We start from the raw sequence: 12,884 nt of genomic DNA on the forward strand, positions 1-12,884 counted from the left end.
CACTGGGATACAGGGTCCCTCTCCTGAAGGTGCTGACTCTCACTGGGATACAGGGTCTCCCTCCTCTCCTGAAGGTCCTGACTCTCACTGAGATACAGGGTCCCTCTCCTGAAGGTGCTGACTCTCACTGGGGTACAGGGTCCCCCTCCTCTCCTGAAGGTGCTGACTCTCACTGGGGTACAGGGTCCCCCTCCTCTCCTGAAGGTGCTGACTCTCACTGGGATACAGGGTCCCTCTCCTCTCCTGAAGGTGCTGACTCTCACTGGTGTCAGTCACCGTTGTAGATTATGGCTCATACATCCCTGGGTCTAGACCAGAATGTAATGGATCATGTCCCTTGCATCCACAGTGATCCTGACCCTGGCCGTCTGAGCTGGGGATCTGGAGCCTGGGAGTTAGTGTGTGATAGACCACGGTGGCTGGTTTGTGATGGACGGGAGACTGACTGAGCCACACGAGGAAGGAGATTCCAGGCAGCACCTGGGACCAGTGCTCTCGGGATTGGGAATCCCAGTTTGTGTCATTATCCTCCTCAAGACCTTTGATCTGGAAGGAGTGGGAATGTGGGGTATTCCAGCTCCCCATCCATCCCGTCTCTCCCGCAGGGGTGAAGCTTCCGAATCAGGGAGTGTGGTTTTATGAAGTTTCACTGTGGCTTGGGATTGGTGAAGTTTTGTGCAGGGACTGGTGTGACTGACATTGAGAAGAAGGTGAAGAGCCCTGATTGCGAGATATCAGATCCTGAGAGACCTGGGCCGAATGGTCACTGACAGGATGGTTCTCCTTGCAGCAGAGCCCTGAAAATTCTAGAACCTCTTCTTAATTCATTAACAGGATGTGGATGTCCCTGGCTAGGCCAGCATTTATTGCCCATCCCTAATTGCCCCAGGGGTTCGTTAAGAGTCCCCCACATTGCTGTGGGTCTGGAGTCACATGTAGGCCAGACCAGGTAAAGATGGCAGTTTCCTTCCCGAAAGGACATTAGTGAACCAGATGGGTTTTAGAAACGGAAACAAAGGGGATCATCTCCTGGTCATCTTCAGGGACCTGGGTTTGAGACTGGTTGAGTCAGGAGCCTGGTAATGAGCAGTGGCTGGGCACATCGAACAGCTCCCCGCTGCCCCTACCCCCTCCCCCGGACCTGAGTTGGGAGGCGAGGGGAATGATTTCCACCCTCTGTGGGAGATGAGAAAGGGAGGGCGGGAGGGGGGAGTTGGATGTGTTGCAGCTTCAAGCTGGGTCACTGTGACACTGGGAGAGATCTCTCAAGGATCAAAGTGCCTGATGAGTCTGATCTCTCTGTCTCACCCTCTGTGACCCAGCATCTGACCCTCCCCTTTTCCCCCCTTCCCTGTCCTACTCCCTGTCTCTTTCCCCTCCCCCTTTGTCACTCTACCTCTGCCCTCCCTCTCCACTTAGTGTGGTTTAAGTAAACACTGAGACCCTCTGAGGGAAACAGTTTAATCTTGAATTATTGTTGTCATATGTTTGAAATGTTTCTTGCAGTTTATTTTTCAATTATTACTTTGAAATGGTTAATGAAATCCATTTTTTCCGGTTGAATATTTTAACTTGATGGTTAAGTAATGTTTAGTAAATTGTGCATTTTAACTTTACCTATCTCTCTGTTTCCTCCCGTGATATATTCCACATTGCAGTCTCTCTGCAGTAACATCAACCGTTAGCAGTGACAACCCCTCTCTCTCCCCTTCCCTCTCTCTCCCCTTCCCCCTCTCTCTCCTTCCCCCTCTCTCTGTCTCTCCCTCTCTCCTGACCCCTCTCTCTCCTCCCTCTCTGTCCCCTTCCCCTCTCTGCTCTTTCCCCTCCCTCTCCCTCTCTGCCCTTTCCTCTCTCCCCTTCTTTCTCTCTTTCACTCTCTCATACTATCTTTCTCTGTATCTCTCCATTTGCCTCAGTCCCTCTCTTTCTGGCTTTATCTCCCATCTCCCATTGACTTTCTTCCATTTTCTGTCTATTTCTCTCTCTCTCTCTCTCTCTCTCTCTCTCTCTCTCTCACTTGTTAGATTTGTTGTCGAGAGCTCTCTGCTTGTACATTTGGTCGTAGTTACTTGGTTTCGCTCTCTGATATAATCATGTCCCTATTAAGTTCTTAAGCGAATCCAACAAGCCTGCTGTATTAATCTGTCAGGTTGGCTAATATCATTAAAAGCTGAGGTCTGGCTGTGTCCTAATGAGCTGTTTATTTACATCGCTGAGGCTTCGTTAGAGATGGCCATTGGCTTGCTGCTCCTTTTCATTCTGCATTTACAAACAGTCACTTTTCTCCTTAATGCAGATTGATGAATGAGTGACAGTTTGACAGCTCATTCCCCGAGATTAATAGAACGATACAATATTTACATCGAATGCTCGGACCAATTATCTTGCAATATATCATTTTGATTATCTCGCTGATTGAAAACTGCTCTTCCATATAAACCCGAATCATTTGGAATTAGAGCAGAATTTATGTCACACATTACCTTTTTTCGACAATGAATTAAAAATTTCCGTGTCAGAAACTAAGAATGTGGTTTGCATCTCACTGCAACTCTCAACATTTCTTCACTTTATACATCTCTCTATCTCATCATCTCTCTGTTCATCTCCATCTCTCTCTATCCATCCCCATCTCTCCGTCACCACCTCTCTCTCCCCATCTCTCCGTCTCCATCTCTCTCACTCCATCTCTCTCTCTCCATCTCTCGCTCTCTCTCCATCTCTCCATCTCTATCTCTCGCTCTCTCCATCTCTCTCTCTCTCTCCATCTCTCCATCTCTATCTCTCTCTCCATCTCTCGCTCTCTCTCCATCTCTCCTTCTCCATCTCTATCTCTCTCTCCATCTCCATCTCTTTCTCTCTCCATCTCTTTCTCTCTCCATCTCTCTCTCTCTCTCCATCTGTCTCTCTCTCCATCTCTTACTTTCTCTCCATCTCTCATTCTCTCTCCATCTGTCCTTCTCCATCTCTATCTCTCTCTCCATTTCCATCTCTTTCTGTCTCCATCTCTCACTGTCTCCATGTCTCTCACTATGTTTTGTGTTTACCTCTGATTCTCCCCATCTCTGTGTGATCCCCTCCCTCCCCCTGTTTGTCTCCTGCTGTTTGATATTTTTTGCTGAAACAGACAGCATCTACAGGAGAGATTGTTCACATTGCTGTTTCTCTGAGCATGCTGCGGGCTGGGGGGGGAGTGCAGGTTACTGAACATGGGCAGGAATCAGGGCCGTTATCGTGTTGTTAACTGGCATTAGCTATTAACCCATTACCAGTAAACACTACTGGAGGGTTCTGAGGTAAACACCACCATCCCCATCCCTGGTTATGTCCTGTCCCACCAGCAGGACAGACCCAGCAGAGGGGGCGGCCCAGTGAGATACAGTCAGGAGGAAGTTACCCTGGAGCCCTCAAAATTGACTCTGGACCCCATGATGTCTCATGGCATAGAAATGGCCAAAAGGCAAACGTAAGGCTCTGTGTCTCAATGGGACAAAGCATTCGGAGGAAGGTAGCTGAACTGACAGCACACATCAAGGTAAATGCAAGACAACAAGGTGCAGGGCTGGATGAACACAGCAGGCCAAGCAGCATCAGAGGAGCAGAAAGGCTGACGTTTCGGGCCGAGACCCTTCATCAGAAAAGGGGAAGGGGAAGGGGGTTCTGAAATAAATAGGGAGAGAGTGGGAGGCGGATAGAAGAGGGATAGAGGAGAGGATAGGTGGAGAGGAAACAAACAGGTCGAAGAGGCGGGGATGGGGCCAGTAAAGGTGAGTGTAGGTGGGGAGTTAGGGAGGGGATAGGTCAGTCCAGGGAGGACGGACAGGTCAAGGGGGCGGGATGAGGTTGGTCGGTAGGAGATGGAGGTGCGGCTTGAGGTGGGAGGAGGGGATAGGTGGGAGGAAGAACAGGTTAGGGAGGCAGGGACGAGTTGGACTGGTTTTGGGATGCGGTAGGGGGAGGGGAGATTTTGAAACTTGTGAAGTCCACATTGACGCCATTGGGCTGCAGGGTTCCCAAGCGGAATATGAGTTGCTGTTCCTGCAACCTTCGGGTGGCATCGTTGTGGCACTGCAGGAGGCCCAGGATGGACATGTCGTCTGAGGAATGGGAGGGGGAGTTGAAATGGTTCGCGACTGGGAGGTGCAGTTGTTTGTTGCGAACCGAGCGTAGGTGTTCTGCAAAGCAGTTCCCAAGCCTCCGCTTGGTTTCCCCGATGTAGAGGAAGCCACACCGGGTACAGCGGATGCAGTATACCACATTGGCAGATGTGCAGGTGAACATCTGCTTGATGTGGAAAGTCTTCTTGGGGCCTGGGATGGGGGTGAGGGAGGAGGTATGGGGGCAGGTGTAGCACTTCCTGCCGTTGCAGGGAAAAGTGCCGGGTGTGGTGGAGCTGGAGGGGAGTGTGGAGCAGACAAGGGAGTCACGGAGAGAGTGGTCCCTCCGGAAAGCCGATAAGGGTGGGGAGGGAAAGATGTCTTTCGTGGTGGTGTTGGATTGCAGATGGCGGAAGTGTCGGAGGATGATGCGTTGGATCTGGAGGTTGGTGGGGTGGTACGTGAGGACAAGGGGGTTTCTGTTTTGGTTGTTATTGCAGGGACGGGGTGTGAGGGATGAGTTGCGGGAAATGCGGGAGACACGATTGAGGGCGTTCTCGACCACTGAGGGGGGGAAGTTGCGGTCCTTGAAAAACGAGGACAACTGAGATGTACGGGAGTGGAATGCCTCATCCTGGGAGCAGATGCAGCGGAGGAGAAGGATTTGGGAATAGGGGATAGCATTTTTGCAGGAAGGTGAGTGGGAGGAGGTGTATTCTATGTAGCTGTGGTTTCTAGGTGATTGCCCAAGATGGAGACAGAGAGGTCCAGGAAGGAGAGAGAGGTATCAGAGATGGTCCAGGTGAACTTAAGGTTGGGGTGGAAGGTGTTGGTGAAGTGGATGAACTGTTCGAGCTCCTCGTGGGAGCACGAGGCGGCGCTGATACAGTCATCAATGTAACGGAGTAAGAGGTGGGGTTTAGGGCCATTGTAGCTACGGAAGAGGGATTGTTCCATGTAACCTACAAAGAGGCAGGCATTGCTTGGGCCCATGCGGGTACCCATGGCCACCCCCTTTGTCTGTAGGATGTGGGAGGAATTGAAAGAGAAGTTGTTGAGTGTGAGGACGAGTTTGGCTAAGCGGATGAGGGTGTCAGTGGAGGGGGACTGGTCGGGCCTGCGGGACAGGAAGAAGTGGAGGGCCTTTAGGCCATCTGCATGGGGAATGCAGATGTACAGGGACTGGACGTCCATGGTAAAGATGAGGTGTTGGGGACCGGGGAATTGGAAGTTCTGGAGGAGGTGGAGGGCGTGGGTGGTGTCACAGACGTAGGTAGGGAGTTCCTGGACCAAGGGGGAGAAAATGGAGTCCAGATAGTTGAAGATAAGTTCGGTGGGGCAGGAGCAGGTGGAGACAATGGGTCAACCAGGGCATTCAGGTTTGTGGATCTTGGGAAGGAGATAGAAGCGGGCAGTGCGAGGTTGGGGAACGATGAGGTTGGAGGCCGTGGTGGGAGGTCACCTGAGGTGATGAGGTTGTGGATGGTTTGGGAGATGATGGTTTGGTGGTCGGAGGTGGGGTCATGATCAAGGGGGCGGTAGGAGGTGGTGTCGGAGAGTTGGCGTCCGGCCTCGGCGATGTAGAGGTCAGTGCGCCATACTACAACTGCGCCTCCCTTGTCCGCGGGTTTTATGGTGAGGTTGGGATTGGAGCGGAGGGCTGCACGTTCTGCAGGGGAGAGGTTGGAGTGGGTGAGAGGGGTGGAGAGGTTGAGGCGATAGATGTCTCGACGGCAGTTGGAGATGAAGAAGTCGAGGGAGGGTAGGAGGCCTTGGGGTGGTGTCCAGGAGGAGGGGGTGTGTTGGAGGCGGGACAAGGGGTCAGTAGAGGGAGGGTTAGGTTCACGGTTGAAGTAGTAAGCGTGGAGGCGGAGGCGGTGGATAAACTGCTCTATGTCCAAGCGTGAGCGGTATTCGTTGATGTGTGGGTGGAGGGGCACAAAGGTGAACCCTTTACTGAGGACTGACCGTTCATCCTCAGTAAGGGGTAGGTCTGGGGGGATGGTGAAGACCCGGCAGGCTGGGTGCTATTGACTCGTCTGGAGATGCTGGCTGCGGAGGCGGTGGGCGGAGCGACGTCGGCGGTGCGCGGAGCGACGTTGGCGTCGGTGGTGGGCGGAGTTGCATCAGCGTTGGCGGTGGGCCAACAAGGTGAACAAGGAAATGGAAGACACGAGTAATATCCCAAAAATTCAAGAGAGTCCGGGAGCAGAGCTGAGTATGGTGGCCATCACCAAGGAAAAGGTGCTCGTAAAACTGATTGGCCTGAAGGTGGATAAACCACCTGGACCAGATGGACTACACCCCAGAGTTCTGAAGGAGATAGATGAAGAGATAGTGGAAGCGTTAGTGGTGATCTTTCAGGAATCCCTAGAGTCAGGGAGGGTCCTAGAGCACTGGAAAATCGCTAATGTGACGCCACTGTTTAAGAAGGGAGTAAGGCAAAAGATGGAAAATTACAGGCCGATTAGCCTAACCTCGGTCATGGGTAAGATTTTGGAGTCCATTGTGAAGGATGAGATTTCTGAATATTTGGAAATGTATAGTAAAATAGGCAAAGTTAGCATGGTTTCATCAAGGGGAGGTCATGCCTGACAAATCTGCTAGAATTCTTTGAGGAAGTAACAAGCAGCTTAGACCAAGGAGAGCCAATGGATGTTATCTATCTTTTAGAACGGAGAGAAGGAGAAACTCCTTCAGCCAGAGAGTGGTGAATCAATGGAACTCACTGCCACAGAAGGCTGTGGAGGCCAGTTCACTGAGTACATTTAAGACAGAGATAGATAGGTTCTTGATTATCAAGGGGATCAAGGGTTATGGGGAGAAAGCAGGAGAATGGGGTTGAGGAACTTGTCAGCCATGATTGAATGGCAGAGCAGACTAGATGGGCCAAATGGCCTAATTTCTGCTCCTATGTCTTATGGTCTTATGGTCTTATGGTTTCCTGGAGCAATATGTCATGGAGCTAACCAGGGAGCAGACTATCCCGGATCTGATAACGGGTTATGAGGCAAGGTTAATAAATGACGTCAGAGTAAAAGATCTCCTAGGAAGTAGTAATCATAACATGGTAGAATTTAATATTCAATTGGAGTGTGAGGAACTTGAGTCAGAAGCAACAGTGTTTAACTTAAATAAATGGAATTACAATGAAATTAGGATCGAGTTAGCAAAAGTGACATGGGCAGACAGATTATCAGAAATGGCAATAAGCAAGCAGGGGCAGACATTTAAGGATGTAATCCATCACTCTCAGCAAAAACATCCCAGTAAGGAGGCAAGATTCTATGAGAGGGATAAGCCAACCCTGACAAACTGAGGAAGTTCAGGAGAGTATTAAGTTGAAAGAAGAAGCTCATAAGGAGGCACAAGTCAGTGATAATCCTGAAAACTGGAATAAATTCAGATTTCAGCAAAGGAGGACTAAAAAGATAATAAAGAGAAAATAAAAAATTATAAGGCCAAACTAGTGAGAAATATAAAAATTGACAGTAAAAACCTCTTTGAATATTAAAACAAAGGAAGCGAGAGGTCAAAGTGAATATGGGCTCCTTAGGAAATGAATCTGGGAGACAGTGATGGGGAACAAGGAAATGGCAGAGCAGTCAAACAGATATTCTGCATCAATCTTTGTGGTGGAAGATACTTCAAACATCCCATTAATATTGAAACATATAGGGGAGGAATGAAGTACTGTCACCTCCCCTAACAAAGTATTAAATAAACTAATGGGGATAGAGGCAGATAAATCCCTGGTCCTGATGGTTTGTATCTGAGGTTCCTGTGGAATCCTGTCCTGGTCTCATACACATTCCAAACCCATGGTCACTTCCATCTCAGAGGGTCATTGTGTCATAATTTCACAGAACACAATGGAGGTTATTCTCAATGTGAGGGCAGGATTTTGTCTCCACAAGGATTGTGCAATGGTCACTCTTACCGATACTGTCATGGACAGATGTAACTGCAGCAGGCAGATTGGTAAGGATGAGATCAAGTATATTTTTCCCTCTTGTTGGTTCCCTCACCACCTGCTGCAGACCCAGTTGAGCAGCTTTGTCCTATAGGACCTGACCAGCTCGATCAGTAGTACTGCTGCTGAGCCACTCTTGGTGCTGGACATTGAAATCCCCCATCCAGAGTGCCCTCCAAGTGTTGTCTAACGTGGAGAAGTACTGATTCATCAGCTGAGGGATGACAGTACGGCATAATCAACAGGAGGTTTCCCTGACCATATTTAACCTGAAGCCATAAAGTGTTTTTAGGACCAGACTCAATATTGAGGACTCCCACTCGTGAACAGAGGGCCATTGAGGGCTACTGTGCTCACACTTGCTGAGCTTCGCAGACACGACCAGCTGCACATACCCTTTCGAAATTTCAAAATAAGCATTTAATTCTCACAAGAAATCACTAAGCTCTCTAACAAAGCACCATCTGTCCATAAAAGGCACCACAGCACTTCCAGCTAAATGTCTTCACAGAGAAAACATCCCAGACAGCAGGATCAGTGGAAGAAAGGCATTTATGACTTGAGAACAGCAGAAGCTGGAGAGACAGTAGAGAAGGCAGAGCATTCTGGAAGGCACATTCTGTGTGAACTTTGAGAGACTACGTTTTAATTTATTCATTTCTTACCACTTGGGTTTGTATACATGGGACTTGTGTTTATTGGAATAGCATACCAGTAGAATTTTGTTCAGTTAGGGAATAGTTAGGAGTTAAGGGGGAATTGTTCGGTTTGTTAGTAGTTTGGTTAATTTGTTCACTGTTAGGGATAAATAAATAAATTGTTGCTTATTGCTTATAAAGTGAATATCAGGGATTTTCTTTCATTTAACCTCCCCTTCTCTGTAACAGCTGTCATCTCAATCTCTTTTACACTGAGACGAGAAACGAAGGCTTTGTGATGAGTTTGGATTAAATCTTGCAGCCTCTCACCTGGAGTAACACTGCACATTGCACACTGTTGGTTCGACAGCTCCCTCAACTAAATGGTGGTTACTGACAACTTTGGGAGGAGTTTCCCCATCAATGATTCCCAAAAATCTTTGCAGCTCTGTAATATGGAAGAAATTCCTGGCTTCCTTTAGTCTCCTGAAGATTAACTCTATTCTTGTGCCTGTCAAACAACTTGATCAGAGGTTTTGTGGGATTGCACTTGTCAGAATGTCCTTAATTCTCCGATCATGTTCCTCCTTTGTTGAAACGTGTCTGAGGATACCTTGTAAGTGAAGCACTTTATTCCAGACTTTACTTGAAATATACGGACAGTGTTCTATAGAATATTTTCACGGTTTTTTCATTCACTTGTGGAATGTGGTTATCACTGATTGGGTTAGTAACAATTGCCCATCCCTAATTGCCCAGACTGCATCTGCCATGATAATATTCAAACTCATGTTGTTCAAACTTTAACCTAGCCCTCTGGATTACTAGTCCAGTGGCATTGTCATTACATCAATGTCTCTCTAAGCTGATAGTTAGTGTATCCATACAGTATCAATCAAAAGCTGCTATAATAGTAATGAATAATCTTGGATACTGGTGTAAAGGGATGTGCCAGAAATCGCTGTTTTTGTCTAACTTTCTGAGCTTTCATCAAGTGAGCAGCAAGGAGTGAATACAGGAGCTGGAGGAATGACACCCCCCCACCCCCACACACCACCAGCCCCATTGGGAGTATAGGACCAGGAGTGGGCCCATTCAACCCACTAAACCTGTTCGGCCATCCAGGCTGATAATCCTCTGTATGCCCCTTTTCTGCACTTTCTCCATATCCCCTGATGTCATTCCAGAAACCTGCAGCAAGGTATCTTTACTCCTGACCTCAATTCCTGTTGTGATGAAGGACAATGCACTGTTTGCCTTTCCAGTTACTTGCTGCACCTGCATGTTCGCTTTTAGCAACTCACGGACAAGGACACCCAGGTCCCCTTGGACACCTGCACTTCCCAACCTCTCCCACTTAAAGAAATATACTGCCTTGTTATGTTTCCTACCCAAGTAAATTCTTTCACATTATTATTATGTTCCAAATGCCATGTTCTAGCCCATTCACTGAGCCTGACCAAATCTTCTTGAAGACCCTTTGCTTCTTCCTTATAACTTACACAACCACCCATCATCGACAGATTTGGAAATATTGCAGCGTTCCCCACCTCCAGATCATTGCTGTCGAATGTGAACAGTTGTGTACCTAGCCCTGACCCTTCTGTTACCCCTTTAGTAACAACCTGCCATCCTGAGAATAATCTATTTATTCCTATCATCTGCTTTCTGCCTGTTGCTTCATCTGTTCAGGTTCTGCCTTCACTTTATCCATCCACAACCTCAGCACCTTCCTTGAAATCAAAGATACATTGAAGTTACATTTGTCTGTGTTTGGTTATTTTATGTTCTCATTTTTCACTGTAACCAGGTCTGAAAATAAGTTTGGAAACTCTGCTAAGAATGCTGTGTTGCTGTCTCTTCCTGTAACATCTGCTGACATTGTTAGTCAGCTTCAATCTAAAACACGCTGCCATGCTGCAAAGTGGAAAATATAAAGACATAAAGTTATTTTTCTGTTTTTATGTTTTGACTGTGATCTTACCTTTGACTTGTAAACAAGTTCCTCCTTGGTGTATTTGGGGAATGAGCGTTTGAATTTGATTTGTTTGAACCAATTTGTCAGAGAAAACACTAATGGCTATGTCAGTGTCTAATTTAAACTCAATAGAATGCTCCTCGACATCAAGATTTATTGCCTAGTATTTACTCTCTGGGACACTGAACTTTCCCAGGATAGAGTCATACAGCACAGAAACAAACCTTTCAGTCCAAACAGACCATGCCAACCATGTTCCCAAACCAAACTATTCTCACCTGCCTGCACATGACCCATATGCCCCAAAGCTTTCCTATTCACCTTTCCTTATCCAAATGTCTTTTAGATGTTGTAACTGTACCTGCATCCACCACTTCCTCTGGCAATTTGTTCCACACACAAACACCACTCTCTGTGTGAAAAAGTTGCCCCCTCATGCCCTTTTTAAAACTTTCTCCTCTTGCCTTAAAAATATGACCCCCCACCCCCTGTTTTGAACTCACCTTATCTATGCCCCTCACGATTTTATAAACCTCTAAGGTCACCCCTCAATCTCCTACGCTCCAGTCTGTCCAGCATCTCCTTATAACTGAAAACCCTCCATTCCTGGCAACATCCTGGTAAACCTTTTCTGAGCTCTCTCTAATTTAATAATGTCCTTCCTATAGCAGGGTGACCAGAACTGGACACGGTATTCCAGAAAAGTCCTCACAAATGTCCTGTACAACCTGAACATGACTTCCCAACTCCTATACTCAAATATCTGAGCAATGAAGGCAAGTGTGCCCAACGCCTTTTTAACCATCCTGTCTACCTGTGATGCAAAATTCAAAGAATTATGTACCTGAACCCCTAGATCTCTCTGTTCTACAACACTGCCCAGGGCCCTACTATTAATTACAAGTCCTGTCCTTGTTTGTATTACCAAAATACAATACCTTACATTTACCCAAATTAAACTCCATCGGCCACTCCTCAGCCCATTGGCCCCACTGATCAAGATCCCTTTGTAATCTTAGATAACCTTCTTCACTGTCCACTATACCACCAATTTTAGTGTCATCCGCAAACTTACTAACCACGCCTCCTAAATTCTCATCCAAATCATTTATACAAGTGACAAACAAAAGTGGACCCAGTACCAATCCCTGTGGAACATTGCTGGTTACAGGTCTCCAGTCCGAAAAACAACCATCCACCACCACCCTCTGCCTCCTACCATCAAACCAATTTGTATCCAGTTGGCAACGTCTCCCTGAATCCCACGGGATCTAACTTTGCAACTAACCTATCAAGTGGAACCTTGGCAAAGGCTTTACTAAAGTCCATATAAACAATGTTAACCGCTCTATCTTCATCAATCTTTTCGGTTATCTCCTCAAAAAACTGAATCAAACTCTGACTCTCTGACATCTTGTTTCAAATCTAATTGCCTTTTACCCTATTTGAAGTTTGGAACAGAAGGTTACACTGGCATTGGGGGCCGTTCAGAGAAGGTTCACTCGACTGATCCCAGGTACGGAGGGACTGTCTTATTAGGAGAGGTTGAGTAGGTTGTGTCTGTACTCATTAATGTTTAGAAGAATAAAAAGGCAACCTTATAGAAACATACAAGATTCTGACAAAGATAAAACAAAGAGCTACAGGGAGATGAAAATCTGAAACAAAAAACAAAAATTGCTGGATAAACTCAATTGGTCTGGCAGCGTCTGTGGAGGAGAAATGGCGTTAATGTTTTGAGTTTAGTTCTGATGAGGAGTCACTGGACTCAAAGCAGTAACTTTGCTTTCTCTCCAGAGCTGCTGAGTTTCTCCAGCAATTTCTATTTTTGTTTCAGATTCTTAGAGGACTTGACAAGGTCAAAGTGGACAGGTTGTTTCCCCTTGAGGGAGCATCTAAGACCAGAGGGAATAATCTCAGAGTAAGGGATCTCCTATTTACTGACAGAGACAAGGAGGAATTTCCTCATGGAGGGTTGGGAATCTGTGCAATTCTTTACCAGAATTGGGGGTGGGGTGCTGTGAGGCTGGGTCATTCAGTACATTTGAGACTGACATAGGAATCCAGGGTTCTGGGGAAAAGGCAGGAAAGTAGAGTAGAGGGTTATTTTCATAGAATCATAGAATCCCTACAGTGTGGAAACAGGCCCTTCGGCCCAACAAGTCCACACCGATCCTCAGAGCATCCCACCCAGACCC

This window comes from Rhincodon typus, chromosome 8 (assembly GCF_021869965.1).
Source record: "Rhincodon typus isolate 14 chromosome 8, sRhiTyp1.1, whole genome shotgun sequence".
NCBI classification, from domain to species: Eukaryota; Metazoa; Chordata; class Chondrichthyes; order Orectolobiformes; family Rhincodontidae; genus Rhincodon; species Rhincodon typus.